Source organism: Apis mellifera, linkage group LG15 (genome assembly GCF_003254395.2).
Source record: "Apis mellifera strain DH4 linkage group LG15, Amel_HAv3.1, whole genome shotgun sequence".
Classification (NCBI taxonomy): Eukaryota; Metazoa; Arthropoda; class Insecta; order Hymenoptera; family Apidae; genus Apis; species Apis mellifera.
The window spans coordinates 5,716,714-5,732,441 of record NC_037652.1 but is presented as its reverse complement, the minus strand read 5'-3'; the positions used below and the strand labels follow the sequence as shown (position 1 = coordinate 5,732,441).

The following is a 15,728-nucleotide window of genomic DNA, read 5'->3' as shown; positions in this document are numbered from 1 at the left end:
ATTATTAACGGTAGAAGAATTGTGTATTTAATTATGTAAAACATAATTGAAAAAATAATTAATACATTATTTATATGATAATTAAACAAAAAACAAATGATCGTAGTGCCTTATAAGTTAGCGTAAATAGTACAAGAGAAAATATTTATTATATGCAAATGATAAACGTTTTAGTTGTTGATAAAATTATATTTGTTAAGAAAAAGTTTATTAAGCGTTTTCTTAGATGCGTATGAAGACATTTATTAAGCGAATAGTTTTTAAATAATTATGTAAAGTGCTTCTTATAGTTTACGATAGATATTCATTATTAATCATGCGCCTAAAATTTATATAATTAGATTTTTGTAAATACGAATTTTTATATAATCGCTAATTTCATGCTTTGTACGTGACTCTTTTTCCTAAGAATTCATTTTCTTCCTTTATATATATCGTGTAGAATTAAAATGAATTACATTTTCTAATACTTGACTTCCATTACAATAGTGCATTACCATCATGCCAGTCAATTAATAAAATAAGTGCCTAATTATATCAGGGATATGAGTGACGTTTCGATTTAATTATATTATAACAATAAAGATCAATATAATTGGGGGATTTTATTTATTATAAATTAGGGATATTATATATTAGAAAATTGCAAAAACTTGCTAATTTTTAATTCTTTAAGTTTGATAATATTACTTTTATTTAATAAATATAAGATTCTTTATAATTATTATTCCCTATATTTGTTACCTGAAACTCCCCTAATTATTTTGAATAACAAAATGTTTTTCAGCAAATTGTTACGCAATTAATAAGAACAATTAATAGGAAAACATTTATCAAATTCGAATAATCGCAAATGATAAATTGTTAAATTGTTTTCACATTATATATGTTTTCATTTATTGTATTCGATAAGATTAATTATCTTTGTTATTTTAGCAAGTTAAAATTTTTAATAAAGATTCCAGCAATGAGACACGTTATTCCTTCATTTTCCAATCAAAACAAAGAAGAAATTGTTATGATAAAAAATAGTAGTATTTAATTAAAATCGAAGGTAATTAAAGTAATTTTGAAATGCAAAAGACAAGTACGTGATCGCTCCAAAAATATTTCTTTTCCTTTGTTTTTCTTTTTATGTTCTCTATATATAGATAAAGCATTTTTTCTTTATTTGCTGATATCCCTGTTTAAATTCATGATTTATCAATGATGAACACAGATGAGATACAGAATAATTGTGTCTTTTATTTTGAATTATTAATCATCATATAAATATATATGTATATATCATATATAAATATATATAAAAATAGAAATGTATAAAATATATATAATGAATGACGTTCACATAAAAACAGGAATAAAAATACGGAGTAATAAATATAAACAATGAAAACAAATAATATAAAAAGAATATAGATAAGATAAAAATATTGAAATTAGCGGCACTTTCAGAATTCGTAAATAAAACACAAAAAGAAAGGATAGAAATAATAGAAAAAGAATAGAAATAGAACTAGAATTAACTTCTAGCACCATCTCTTGAATATCAAAGACATCTTTTTAACGGCAGGATAAAACAGAATAAGAATTTAACTTCAACGCCATCTTTTATCTTCTGAAAATGAATGAAAAGATATCTTTTGATAGCTAAAAGATGGCGCTGATAATCAATTCCTATTTTAATCCCTATCTTTCTCCCACTTATATTTTGTCTTTCTTTCTATGTTTCATTTGCGGCACTCTGAAGATGGCGTTAATTTCAATAGTTTTATTCTATTTCTATCCTTTTTTCACTATTTTCTCCCCTTGTTTATATTTATTTTTGACGCGTGACTATAGACGAAATATGGAATATAATATAATCGAACTTTTATTATTTCTCTTTCTAAATTTTCTAAATATATCTTAATCGTTAATATAATAAAAAGTATAGATATTACATTCTCTTTTATATGTTTCTAAGATAAAGATTTTGCAAAACAATATACGTATCCTGATATATAACGTGAGCGTTTTGAACACATTTTTGACGAGATAACAGATTTAAATGAACAAAAAAAAAGAAAGAGACAACAAAATTTTTATTTGTATCAAGAAACTATCGAAAATCCTTAAATTTGTCTATTTATTCATTTATAATCTCTTATAGAGAATTTCTAAAACGTGGAATTAATTATCATAATTGTTAACGTCCCAGTCTTATTTCGAGAAAGAGAGAGAAAAAAAAATATATCGAATACGCTATTCCGCATCTCGTCCGTGATAAGAGAGCATCCTCCGTGTCTTCCCTGCTTTTATTATGCACTTCCATTCGGATTATTTCGGCTGATATGATCTGGTTTTTTTCAGAGGGAGACAAAACGTTGGAGCGTGAGCGTCATCGAGCTTTCGTCGCACACTCGAGATCTTTCTCGTTCGTCCATTCGTTCGTTCGTTCGTCCGTAATTGGAAAAGAAGAAAAAAAGCAGAGATTCCCGCGCACACGTGCACACAGGAGCACAGAGGAGGAGAGAGAGAGGAGAGAGGGAGTTTTAAATTTTTCAGGAAAATGAATGCACCGGGCAGCCGCCGCGTAAAATTGCAAAAGTTTCGGACACTCTACTCCCTCCCCATGACGAACGAGGGTCGGACCTATTCATTTACACTACAAAAAAGCCCGTGGCTTATAAACGCACCTCCCCTCCCGCCTCTCTCTCTCCCCGCCCGCTTATTTTCACCGCCGTGCCCCCACTACTATTCCTTTTTCTCTATTCTCTTTCCACTCGTCCACACTCGTTCCGATGCATTTGCACGCACGTGCGAATTCAACCGTCTCCTATACATACATATATATATATATATACATATATGGAATTTTAAAGGTTAATCGCAGCATGTTCTCCAATCTTTCTCGCTTCAAAAAAAAAAAGAAAAAATTTCCTTGAAATTTTACCCTCCCTGCCCAACATAGATAATTCGATTTCGACCAATTTTTTGACCATTGGTCATTGCGTGTCATTTTCTCCCTCGAAAAATATTTTCTCGCGAGTCAATATAATATTGGGTTGGCAACTAAGTAATTGCGGATTTTTTTTAGAAAATCAAAGATAATTTTTTCGTGAAATTAAATAACTTTATTCTGTAATGCGTTGCCCATTTTGATCAATGATCTTTTGCCATCTTTCAGGCAGCATCGTAATCCCACGTTCATAAAACTTGTGGTTTTTATTAGCAAAAAACTGAATCAGGTACGATTCGATATCATCATCGTTATTGAAATTTTTACCATTCAAGGAGTTTTGTAAAGATCGAAACAAAAAGTAATCGGATGGTGCAAGGTCAGGACTATATGGTGGATGTGACAAAACATTCCAACCAAGCTCCAATAATTTTTGCCGAGTGACCAAAAATGTGTGTGGCCTTGCATTGTCATGATGGAATACAACACCTTTTCGATTTGTCAATTCGGGCCGCTTTTCTTCAACCGCATTGTTTAATTTCGTTAGTTGTTCAATGTAGACAACAGAATTGATCGTTCGGTTGGGTGATAAGAGTTCAAAATAGACAATTCCTTTGTAATCCCATCAAACTGATAACAAAACCTTCTTTCGACGAATACCAGCTTTTGATGTTGTTCGAGCTGGTTCACGTAGCCTGCTCCACCATCTTTTCCGCTTGATATTGTTATAAACAACCCATTTTTCATCGCCAGTTATCGGTCGTTTTAAAAATGGATCATTTTCATTACGTTTCTTTGGCAAATCGCAGCTGTTAATGCGTCGCGTTAAATGCTTTTCTTTCAGTTCGTGAGGAACCCGTGTATCGAGTTTTTGAACATAGCCAAGTTGTTTTAAGTGGTTTTCAATGCATGTATGCGATACATGAAGCTTCTCTGCAATCTCACGAGTTGTACTGTGACGATCCGAATCGATTATTGCTTTGATCGTCATCAATTTCAACTGAAATCCGCAATTACTTAGTTGCCAACCCAATAATAAGGGCGGCCGATGTTGCGTTACACCCATAAAATAAACGTTTCCATCCCTCCAGCCTCCCGGAGGGAGGCTTATCATTAGCAATTCCATAACGGAAGTCGTAGGAGTATCGGAGACTCGTCTCGATCGGCCACGTCTTCGCAAATATAAATGTTAATGTTCCTTTGTCAGGCTTCCGCATACATTACTGGCGGAGGCACAGTTGGCGGGTTCCTCGTGAAATTCGCAGAGTTTTAGGGAGGGTGAAATTCACGGTTAAGCGGCTCGAACTCGCAGCACTCGTACCCCTCGAGGGGTGCTTTCTTCGAAGGGTTGTCGCTCGATGTATCGTCATATTTTTCTCGCGAAATTCCTTCCATTATTTCTCTGATAAAGATTTCTTAACATCTCGACGATAAAAAAAAATATATATATATAATTATTAGAATAAATGAAAATTGAATATCTGAAACTTTTAATTTTTCATCCCTTAGTAAATAATTTTAAAGCTGTGTAACATATATAGAGAAGAATTATTATCGAGACAATTCTTCGTAAAATATATCACTAGAATGGAATCCTGGCCGAATACCTTTATATTCAGAAATTTGTAAATTTAGAAGAAGGAAGGAAGAGAAGAAAGAAGGTCGAAATCGCAAATAAAGCAAAGGTTGGTTGGGAATCGTAGGAGATCGAAGCGGAAAGGGTTGTTAGGCCACGATCGGGTCTACAAATCCCGAGCTCTTCTCTCTCTATTACTTCCTCCTCTCTATCGCTCCTATTTCCTCCCTCTCCCTTTATCTTTTAATTAACCAACTGCGCCGGGGCGGAGCAGCTAAAGAGGATCCGCGATTTTCGAACGGGCTTTCACCGCCGCCCGGAATAATCCATTTGGCCGAGCGAAAGGTTAAATAAGATTATCGCGTCAGGTTCTAACGGTGGCCGAGGACAAAAGAGAGACGGGAAGATTCTCCCGTATTCCGCAATCCCTTTTCCAGTTTCACGAGTAATTGATCGCGATCTCGCTTCCAATGTTCCTTCTTTCCTCTCTATTCCGCCATTTTCGCGATGTACGTTTACGAAAATTACGTTATTCCTCTTTCGACGACAAATTTTCCTTTTTGGAAAAGAGAAATTTTTGGTCGAGATGAAAAGTTTCGAAACGAATTTTTCGTTGATGGAAGAGTGTTTCGTATTTGTTCGAATAGAAAAGCTTTTTCCCGGAATTTGGAGTTGGAACGGTATAAAAGAGAGAAAAAGAGAGAGAAAGAGGGAGAGAGAGAGAAAGGGAAGATGGCCGATAGGGCGATTAATCTGTGCGTAAAGCGAAATCATCCCTTCCAGCCTCTTTCTTCCGGCCAAGAAGAAGGAACTTATGAACGTTCTCCCGGGGGATTATGGGGAAAACAATGAAGGCTGACTCGCCGTCTCCTCGTTTTCACGGAGTGACACCTTGTTCGCCGGGACTAATTACTTTCGGCTTAAAATCCTTAATTTGTTGCTGAAAGGCCGTCGACGGAGCCATCCCCGATAAAATCTTTCCACGGAGTTTCCTCCCGTCCCGACGAAAGACGTTTAAAAAGATCATTCTTTCGAGAGGGGGAAAATAGGCGGACGTCGCGTTTCAATTCCGGCCAGCCGCCATTTTAAAATTAACCCACCGAGGGGGTATAATTATTATTTTTTTCCTTTCTTTTTTTTTCTTTTTGAACCTCATCAACGATAGAATTTTCCCTTTGCGTTTCGTTGTTTGACGTCGAAAATGACGTTGAAGAATTGCACACTCGAAGTTGAGATTATATTTTTTGCAATGGTCTCGCTTTAAATGCGAATGGGAATTGAAATTGAAGACAATTATTTGCATAAACTCGATTTGTGTATCGAGAAAGACAAAATTGTCCCCTTTCTTCAAAGAAGTATATAAAAGATGGGGCGCATATTCGAACCCTATCACGACTTTATACATCGAAATGACTTAATTAAATTGCATGAATTGTTCGTCTGATCTGTATATCGCGTATAATTATGCAATAAATTCTAATTAAATTACGATTTTATAGTGTTGATTCACTCGAAATAATTCGTTGCGCTATTACCTTACCAAATTTCGCGATTTTTGAAAATTCATTCTACGGGATTCTATTGATAAACAATTTTTTTCTGCACCGATAATTCTTTTTCTATATATATATGGTTTAATTGATGAAATAAATTATTTCTTTGCGATAATCGATACTTTTAATCGCTTGCTTGTTGCGTGAAATCAAACGTTAAATGTTTTGCGCACTCGTGATTTTTTTAACTCTACAGTTAATCGAAATTATCTTATCTTATCTTACCTTATCTTATCTTCCTTTCCTATTACATATAACACGTTCTTTCTTAAGCATATTTTCATATAGCAGAGCATTGATCTTTTTTCCATCTAACTAGAAAACTAACTAGAAAATTCTTTCTATGCTGCACGACTTGATATTGGATCTATGTTTCCAGAAGAAATAAAACGATCGTATATCAATATATAAATATATATAAACTAGTGATGATTCGATAAATTATTTTAATCGATATCGTTTTTCTAGGAAGCCTAGTGAGACCTAACCTATGGATCTCTTTTCCATCTAACTAGAAAACTAACTAGAAAATTCTTTCTATGATGTACGATGACTCGACATTGGATCTATGTTTCCAGAAGAAATAGAACGATCGTATATCAATATATAAATATATATAAAGTAGTAATGATTCGATAAATTATTTTAATCGATATCGTTTTTCTAGGGAGCCTAATGAGACCTAACCTATGGATCTCTTTTCCATCTAACTAGAAAATTAACTAGAAAATTCTTTCTATGCTACGACGACTCGACATTGGATCTGTTTCCAGAAGAAATAGAACGATCGTATTATATATCAATATATATAAAACAATATATATAAAGTGTAATGATAATTCGATAAATGCAAATTATTTTGATCGATATCGCTTTTCTAGGAAGCCTAGTGAGACCTAACCTATGGATCTCTTTTCCATCTAACTAGAAAACTAACTAGAAAATTCTTTCTATGCTGCACGACGACTCGACATTGGATCTATGTTTCCAGAAGAAATAGAACGATCGTATATCAATATATATAAAACAATATATATAAAGTGCAGTGATGATTCGATAAATGCAAATTATTTTGATCGATATCATTTTTCTAGGAAGCCTAGTGAGATCTAACCTATGGATGCGGTGCTCGAGGAAGCTCACGAGGAGGTCACGAGGGAGAAAAATGCGGACGGTGGAATTAGCCCCGAGTTGGCAACTTCTGGGGAGGAAGCTGGACCCGATATTGAATCACCGTCTGCACCCTTTCTCGTCTCATAACGGCGAAAAGGTCTACGAGGCAACAGATGTACCTGATACATATTCATATCGAAGCGGTCCACGATTCCGTGTTATTGTTACTGTTATTATTGTCAGGGATGGAGCCAGCCCGTCGTAATAGCTCGAAAAAGAACGTACGAGCTAAAGAGCTTGGGGTATTTGACCTCCGCTTAATTTCATCCCTCCTCCTCCTCCCCCGCTCATTATGGCTCGCAAGTGTTTCCTTTCGCAACCTTTCGAGACCTCTTTTTAAAATGGTTTTAAAAAGTTTGGAAGAGTTTTGAATCTAGGTTCTCCCAGGGAAAAGTAGACGAGACATTGAGAGAAATGAGGAAAATTTCAAGAATTTCAAGGGATTCATCGAAATTTGAGAAGCAGGATCGTTGAATTATTATCTTTTTTAACAGAATCGAGAATAATCGATTTAAAAACCCGAAAGAATAAGAAAAACGGATTAGAAATTTCAAATAATAATTGGAAAAATTCTGAAATCTATTCTTCTACGAAAAATTCTAAATATCGAAATTAATTTTAAAAAAAAAACCAAGAAGAAACCAGTCTAAATCAAATCAAAAAAAAAAAAAAAAGAAAAGGAAGATGGGAAATTTAAGAAAAAAAAAAATTGTTTATTTTACGCATAGTTTGTAAAATTCAAGACGACCGTTTAACAAACTTGAGGTAAGCGAAATCAATCTGACCGAGGAGGGTACGAAAGGGAAGCGAGGGATTGAAAGTTTGAATTTTCGAAGATGAAGGAAGGCAGGCGGGCAAGCGGGGTTCGTGGAAACTTTTCTATAACGCGGTTGAATTAATGGCAATTAATGGCATCCGTGTTTACCGGCCGGCTGTACACAAGGGTCTGTTTGCATAGTCGCGACCGAAAGCACGTGTAAATTTCTCGTTTTCGGCCGAGACGAGAGAGAGAGAGAGAGAGAGGAAGAAAGGTCGATCGAGGGTTCTTCAAGCTCACCGCGCAAACATACCCCTAATGAATTGGTCGGTGTTCAAAAGCAGGAAAAAATCCAATTACCACGAGGCTGTCGCCTCCCTCCCATCCTTCGGATTCCTTCTGTAATCGACGCCTCCTCTCTGACTTTTTCCACCCCATCTCAGAATCAGATCACCTCACTTTGCTTATTTGTCTACGTCCACGATCAATTTCTCGAATGTCTCTTCTTCTTCGTCCGGAACAATGAAACATTCTTTGGATTCTGAAACATTCCCTTCCCCTCCGTCCTCTTCTTTCTTCCCATCTCGAGTTCCATTCTTCCTCCCCTTCGTAAGAAACAAAAATAATTATTATTATAATCGTTAATAATTATCGTTAAGCGACGAGAAATCTTCTTCCTTCGCGTCTCTCCTTTTTCTTCTTTTCTTCTTTCTTCTCTTTCCTCCCCCATTCACCGAATGAGAAAAACATTTAACACGGATTTAACGTGAAGAATAACATCGTTTCCACCCAAATCGAAAGCGATTGGACGCTCGATTAATCCGAATGATAATGATAAACATAAGATCGATACGGTTTTCGATCCGTTTAATCCTTTGATCTGTGCGATCTATTGCCTCCGCCTCTCCCTCCTTCGTGCATGGACCAGCAACCGAGAATTAACGTTTCCCTCCTCTGAATTATTGCCACTGGTATCAGAAATCCATCCTCCCTCCCCGGTAATGCGATTCCATCGAGAGAAATTACGCGGCGTGACGGCGAGAGGAGGGAGGAGCAACTCCCTTGTTCATAGAGAAACTCTTCATAGAGAGGGAAACGAAGGAGAAAGAATGGTGGATGACGGGCGGAGGAGGAGAAGACGAGTTATCTCGAGCGTGTCGCGCGGAGCCGAAAAACTCGGCGGCGTCCTCGCGATATCTATGAATTATGTATGGGGGTTGGTGAAAGTCTACCAGAGAATATATAGTTATGGATATATAACTTCGTCGAAATCTATAGGATTCCGTTGTATGGATTTTAATTAGATTCACCATTCTTTCTCTTCGAGGATTAAAATTTAAAATATCGGGATATTTTTTTTCATGGAAATCTGAATCTGCCTTCCTTCGAGAAATTTTATCAAAAGGCATCTTCGAATATCAACAATTAATCTTCTTCAAAAGTAATAATCCTCTGAACGGAATCTAATTATTTATTTCTTTCGAGAGTGAAATATTTTTCACCGTTACTCGAGTCTCTTTTCGAGGAGGCTGACTTTTATTGTCGTGTCGAGAAGAATTGGGGACGATTTCACTTTCGATTTGGGAAAAGGGTCGACAAGTGGCGCCACGAGGGACTTTCACCGGTGTCAGTGTTACGCGGAGCAGGTGTCCAGGGCGGACACTCATTGCGAACGGAATACCAGTGGAGCGGCGGGAGGGTGAGTGTATTTTGGGTGAAATGGGTGAAGTTGGAAAAACTCGGGTGAAAAATTGGGCGGCCTCGACTGTTCTTCGTCGAACGCACGAGCTCGAGCTTCCTCGTTATGGTTTATGAAACGTAAACAACACGGGGGGTGAAACGAGTGTTGTCGAGGAACGAGGGAGAAAGTGGGTTTGGAATCGGTCGTTTTACAGCTCGAGCCTGTATTTATTACCGAGATATGAAGAATGCGAATGCGAATACCCTCCGATTCTTATTTTCTTTCTCCCGACTCGTTCAGCCTGTTTCTAATATAAGGGTAGGTGTTTGTACGCCGTCACGAGGCAACACCTGGTTGCTAGGAGTTGTTTGTCGGGACAACGATCTCGCTGATGATTAAATTGGAGAAAAATCAATTCTACGAGAGAACATTTGAAAAATTACGTTAAAGTAAATTGTTACTCTCGTGGTATTAATTAATACTAGAAGAATCGAAAAAATTTAATGCAAACTAGAATTCAAACTTTTGGCCAGCAGTACTATTGAAGTAGATCGAATTTAAGCCCGGTTCACACTTATCATAAATACAGCTGGAATGTAACTTTTAACATATTATCGAGGAAAGCCAAATTCATTCGTCTACAAAATTCCACCACGTTCTTTTTACAAGAAGCCACTTTTCAAGTTTATAAACTAGGAAAAGAAAAGAAGAAAAATCGCAGACGGAATAAAACTTTCGCTTTCCGATCTATCGACACCTCTCCATCCGACTTGCTTGAAAACACCAACTGCAAAGTTCCATCAACGGAGAATCTTCCGTCGCGGTGTGCGCGCCTTGTTTTTTTCCCCTCCACGACGAAGGAGGAATCGTCGTGACACGCGATAAGGGGACGTCGTCGTGGGCAAAGTGTTTCCCCGAGTCGAAGGGGAAGGAGAAGGGAGGAGAGGAGTTCGACGTCAGCAGATCGAAGCCTCGGTTTTTACGCGACGGGTGCACGAGTGTCGGGGGAGGGGTGTATGCTCGGCTGCATACAAGCCCCGAATAATATCCTCGAATATCGAAGGCGGAGCACCGAAGGCGCGGTCGTAAACCGGCGCGGATATGAATGCGGATGGCTCAATTTTCCGCGGCTGTCGCGCTAACATCCGAGACGTGACGGGCTTTGTCGGCGAATCTTTTTCGCCTCTGTCTCCTCCCTCTATAAGCTCTCAGGTGCCGTCGTGGAAAACGGGGTGAAAATTATTGCCAGACGCCGCTCCACCGTCTAAGGTTATTATTCGAGTTTGATGCGAGTTTACGGGAGCATCGTTTTGAAAACGAAACGATCGAGGGGGAGGAAGATTGCGACGATAAATTTTCCAACGTTTAAATTTAACGTTGTTAATTTCTTTCTTTTCCTTTCTCTATACGAAAAGAAAATATCCTCGAATATAATCTCATCAACCCCGTTATCACCCATTATTATTTAATCCTCTCTCTTCGAGTCACCTGAATCAAAATTCACTTCTCCTCCCTTCCTTCTTAGAGATAAAAAGAGATCGACAGGGAAAAAACTTCGAAAAGATTCTTCTCGAGGCGGATATGGCTGAACCGAAGCGGATGTTTTTTTCCAGGGGTGTTGCCGCGTCGTGAGACTTGGAGCAACTGTCCTCGCGAGCGGGGGAGGATGTCGGATTCCGAGGGTAGCGCGGAGAGTGTCCGCGAGGCGGGGGCGCGCGAGGAAACGGTCGCCGCGCTGCCAAGTCGGGAGGACACGAGCGGGGACAAGCTGGAGGAATTCGAGAAGCTGCTTCGAGCGATGCTACCTTCTCGCGCGGCCTCGCAGGAGGAGGAGGAGGAGGAGGAGAAGGAGGAGGACCAGGAGGAGAACGAGAGCGAAAAGAAAATAGGTGCGTTCTTACTCAAAGAAGAACACGTATTTCCCTCTTTTTTGCAGGTTGTTTGATGAAATTCATTTGGACGAGAGATGCGTTTATTTATTATTTTTTTTTTTTTTTTTGCTCGAGAGAGAAAAGGCTGAGAAAAGGCATTAATGTACAAAGGAATCTCCCAAGGGCTAGCTCTCTGATCCCTTAACGCTCGTAAGGGCTAAAACAAAGCTGTGCCGCTCCAATTATCGTTCCATTTTTTCCTTTTTTTTTTTTCCTTCTTGAACAGTAGTAAGCCGCAAAAAAATATCCTCGAAAAAGGAGGACTATTTCAGAGAGATTCGACTTAAATTTATTTCACCTATTTACCCTTTTCTTGGTGTTAAAATGTACGAGCGTTTAGATATCTCGAATACAAAATCAACATTTATCTATTTTATCAAAGAGATTAATAAAACGAAAAGAAGTCTATCTAAAGAGTTTTCCAAAAGAAGATTCCATCGCAAATGACGATTAAACCATCATTTTCCTAATTCATCATTACCACTAAGATGCTAAAAGCAATATAAAAAGAAAAGTTCCATCTTCCATCGCGCGCATTATTTTTCGAAAAAATAAATTTTCCCTTCCACCTTGAAAATCTCTCTATTCCGAGGGATACTTAGCCTTCTACGTAGGTAGATGTACACGCGAGTTAAGACGATGACTCTTCGCGTAGCTCAGCAGATAGTCGACAGAGAAAGAGAGAGAGAAAGAGAAGGCTCGTCTCGAATCCCCTGGCTCGGCGAAACACGTTCTCGCTCTTCCCTCGAACGAAGAGATGCAGTTTCGGTGTGGAAAAACTCAGGTAACCTGTTGAGAGTAGCCTGAAGTAGGCGAAAATGGAGGAGCTTGGGTCGCAGCTTAACTCGGAGAAATTTCCAGACGCTCGCCAACGGCGATTTCCAGGCAAAGTGGCTCGGCTGGCTCAAGGAGGGTTTGTTGGTTGTTTGGTTGGTTTTTCCAGAGAGAGAGAGAGAGAGAGAAGAAAATTTCCCTGGCCTGGGGATTAAGTTCCGCCTCGCGGATCGAGAAACGTCTCTCACCTCGCCTCCCCTTCCCCCTTCCCGCTTTCTATTCTTATTCGGCCGCTTTCACGGGTGCTGCATGGCAACCAGATGGCGAAGCGCGAACTTTAATGATCTTTTTCGTGGCCAGGCACAGCCTCCGGAAATTAGGCAGAGCACCCTTCACGGCTTTTGTATTCCTTCCTCGTCGCGGTCGTTGTCGTTGGTCGTGAAATTCGACGACTCGGGAAAGAAGGGGAGGGAAGATTTTTTTTTCTTCCTTCTCTTCGAGAACCACATTTCCCTTCTTTTTCCCTTATTTTCTCGGGGGAAGGGGAGTAAAAATTATTGGAGAATAGTTTCTTAGAGATAGTGTTCCTCGGGCACAAGAAGAGTTGGGAACTGATTAAAGAACCTTGAAGTTCATCGGGTTCTTGAGAATGGATCCCTGAAAAGTCTGGAGCCTAAAATTGAGAACGATTCTTAGCTCGGTCTCGAAACAATTTCTCTTCTCCAATCTTTAGGTGGCTCCTTTGCCAATTTCGATCTCGAAAATTTGAGAGCGAGCGAAGACACGATCCGTCGTCTTCCGTTTAATCGTTGCCTCGCTGAATCGTCGATTTGGGGAAAGAGAGAGAGCAGAGTCCCTGGAGATCTCGAAGGACGAGCATTAACTCCATCAAGGGAGGAGAAAAATTATTGCACGGAAGAAGGCCGCGGGCGAAGTGTCTGGCCGCGGTGTACGCGGGCGGAATTAACGATCATCGCGAAAATCGAAAATATTAACTGGACGTGACAGCCGGTAGTAGCCTCCGGCCTCCGCCTGTGGAACAGGGCCTGATTCATCGGACACCCCTTCGCCAAAAAAAGAAAAATAATTTTCTCTCCCCCGTCAAAATCTAACATTTGCCTGAAACGTCAAACGTCTTGGAAACCTAGCACGATAACCGACCTAATTGCGATACATCGAGCGGATTCAGGAGGAAAGCATGGGGATGCTCGGAACCGCAGCTGTTGCCAAATTCGCGGCGAGTTCCTCGGCCCGATCCTAAATTTCCCCGGCGAATTTCCCGTTGGAAAAGCGAAACGCCGCTGTCCCACGCGTTCCAAATTAAACTCATAAAACGTGGGGGGGAGGGACACAAACAAGCGTGTTCGTAGCTGGAAATTATACCTCGCGATATCAACCGTAAATTGTGGGAACACGATTCTGTGGATTCTTGATAACGACCCGGAATACTCCCGCCGCTTTAATTACGTTCCGAGTCAAAGTTATTCTTCTTGGCCGAAAGTTGGAAAGGAGGTCCTCTCTCTCTCTCGAGCGACGATCTTCCCCGTCTCGGAATGTTTTCAATACCGTTACGGGATTGATATACTCTGCGTTTCTGGGGATCGGTCGAAAGCTTCTTAAACCGTTGGAATCCGGTTCAGACAGCAGGGGACCAAAACCGTGGCCATCGTGGATCGGCCGATGAGAACTTTAATTAAACGTCCCCGCCGGAAACGTTTCCCTCCGCCGAGGAGGAGCGTGCATACCGCGCAATTTCCGCCGCGACGGTGTCAGGCCCCGCGCTCATGATTAAAATAATAAATTGCGGGGGGGCCGCGTTTTCGGTGGGAATTAGCGGAGGCCTCGCACCTCGACGACCCGCAAACGGCGATACTTTGAATTATAAATGGCGACGAGGGCGTTGCCGTTTTGCTTCGTTCGATGTAAGGAAATTCTTGGAGGGAGAGAGGGAGGGAGAGAGGGAAGATTTGGTTCCTTGGCCAGGGGCCAATTCGATCTCACGGTCCGCCTCGTTCTCAACTGGAATTGCGCTATTAGATTTGCGAAAAAATCGTCGTCGACGATGCTTGGATTTTGGAGCAAGGGGAGGGTTATCTCGATCGAAAGCGACTTCTCTCTATCTTTACGTTCCCTTTTAAAGATCCTTTTATGCGCTTTTAGAATTCGATGTAGATGATAAACCGTGTAAACCGTCGTGTATTATCGTCGAGACGAAGCTTCCAAGATTTTCTCTTTAATTTTCGACTCCTATGAGAAGATCGTTCGAACGTTATTTCGTATACGATTCGAGATAGGCGAGGATCTTCGAAGAGTGACATCGTGATGATCCCCAACTGCTTCACCCCTGGAAAAAGTCTCCACCTTTAGATATTCGCCAGATACGCTTCGCGACTTTCGAACCCCTTTTCTTCCTCGAAACTACTCGATTAGAGTCCAATTGGATGGAGAGGGAGGGAAGAAGATAGGGTCGTTCTCGAGTTTCACTCGTGTCTCCACGAAACTCCTTGCAACACCTTTCCTCGATCACCGAGGAGAAATAACTTCATGCAGAACAAACTCTCCTCTTTTCCTCGCTTCTTATTCCCTTTCTCGAGAATAGACTCGGGGAACGCATGGGAAAAACGGAAAGTTTCGCGGAGATGGATATCCGACCGTTTCGGATACGCGGATCGTTTATCTCGATGTATAGCGAGCCAACTTCAGATAAGGATGACGAACGATCGTTGCCTCGTGGAACCGACAGGATTATCAATTTTTCCGAGTCAAAAGTTCATCGAATCTCCCCCTCCCCTCTTTCAATCGATCCTCCTCCTCCTTCTCCTTCTCGAGGATCGTTTTACACGATTTCCACGCGTGTTAGAAAACGTTATATTCAAAAGGGAAGGGGATTGTACTGTTCGGTGCGGCCGTCTTCCATCGTGAAACGAGGCACGCGTGAAAAATGACATCGGGCTGCGAAAAGCGGGCTAAATAAGAAATCCCGTTCCCTTCCAGGAATAGCCGCGAGACTCGCGGCGATCATCAATTTCGAGCGTGTCAGCTCGGAGCGGAAAAAAAAAAGGAGAAAGGGGGAGAGAAAAAAAAAGGGACGAGGCGCGTCTCGACTTCCGTTCCCGCGAATCCGGTCGCGATAAAGGAGAGGAAGCCGCGGATGACGAATGGCGAGGGGCCGGGACAAATTTGGGAAGGGAGTAGATAACATTCGAAATCATTAGCGGAGCTCGGTGCAAATTGTTTGTGTGCCGCTCCGAGTCCCTCTTTTTTCCACGGCCTCGATAGGCCGTTTCGATCCGGGAGAGGCTCGAAGAGAGAGGTGATTGATGATGAACCGACGGAAGGGGG

At 40.4% G+C, this 15,728-nt stretch overlaps 1 long non-coding RNA gene across 1 annotated transcript in view; it reads right to left on the bottom strand.

Annotated features, from left to right (window-relative positions):
- The window catches only part of LOC102653594, a 114,431-nt gene that overhangs the window by 15,705 nt on the left and 82,998 nt on the right, over nucleotides 1–15,728 (bottom strand). The gene's annotated exons all lie outside the window — the stretch shown is intronic.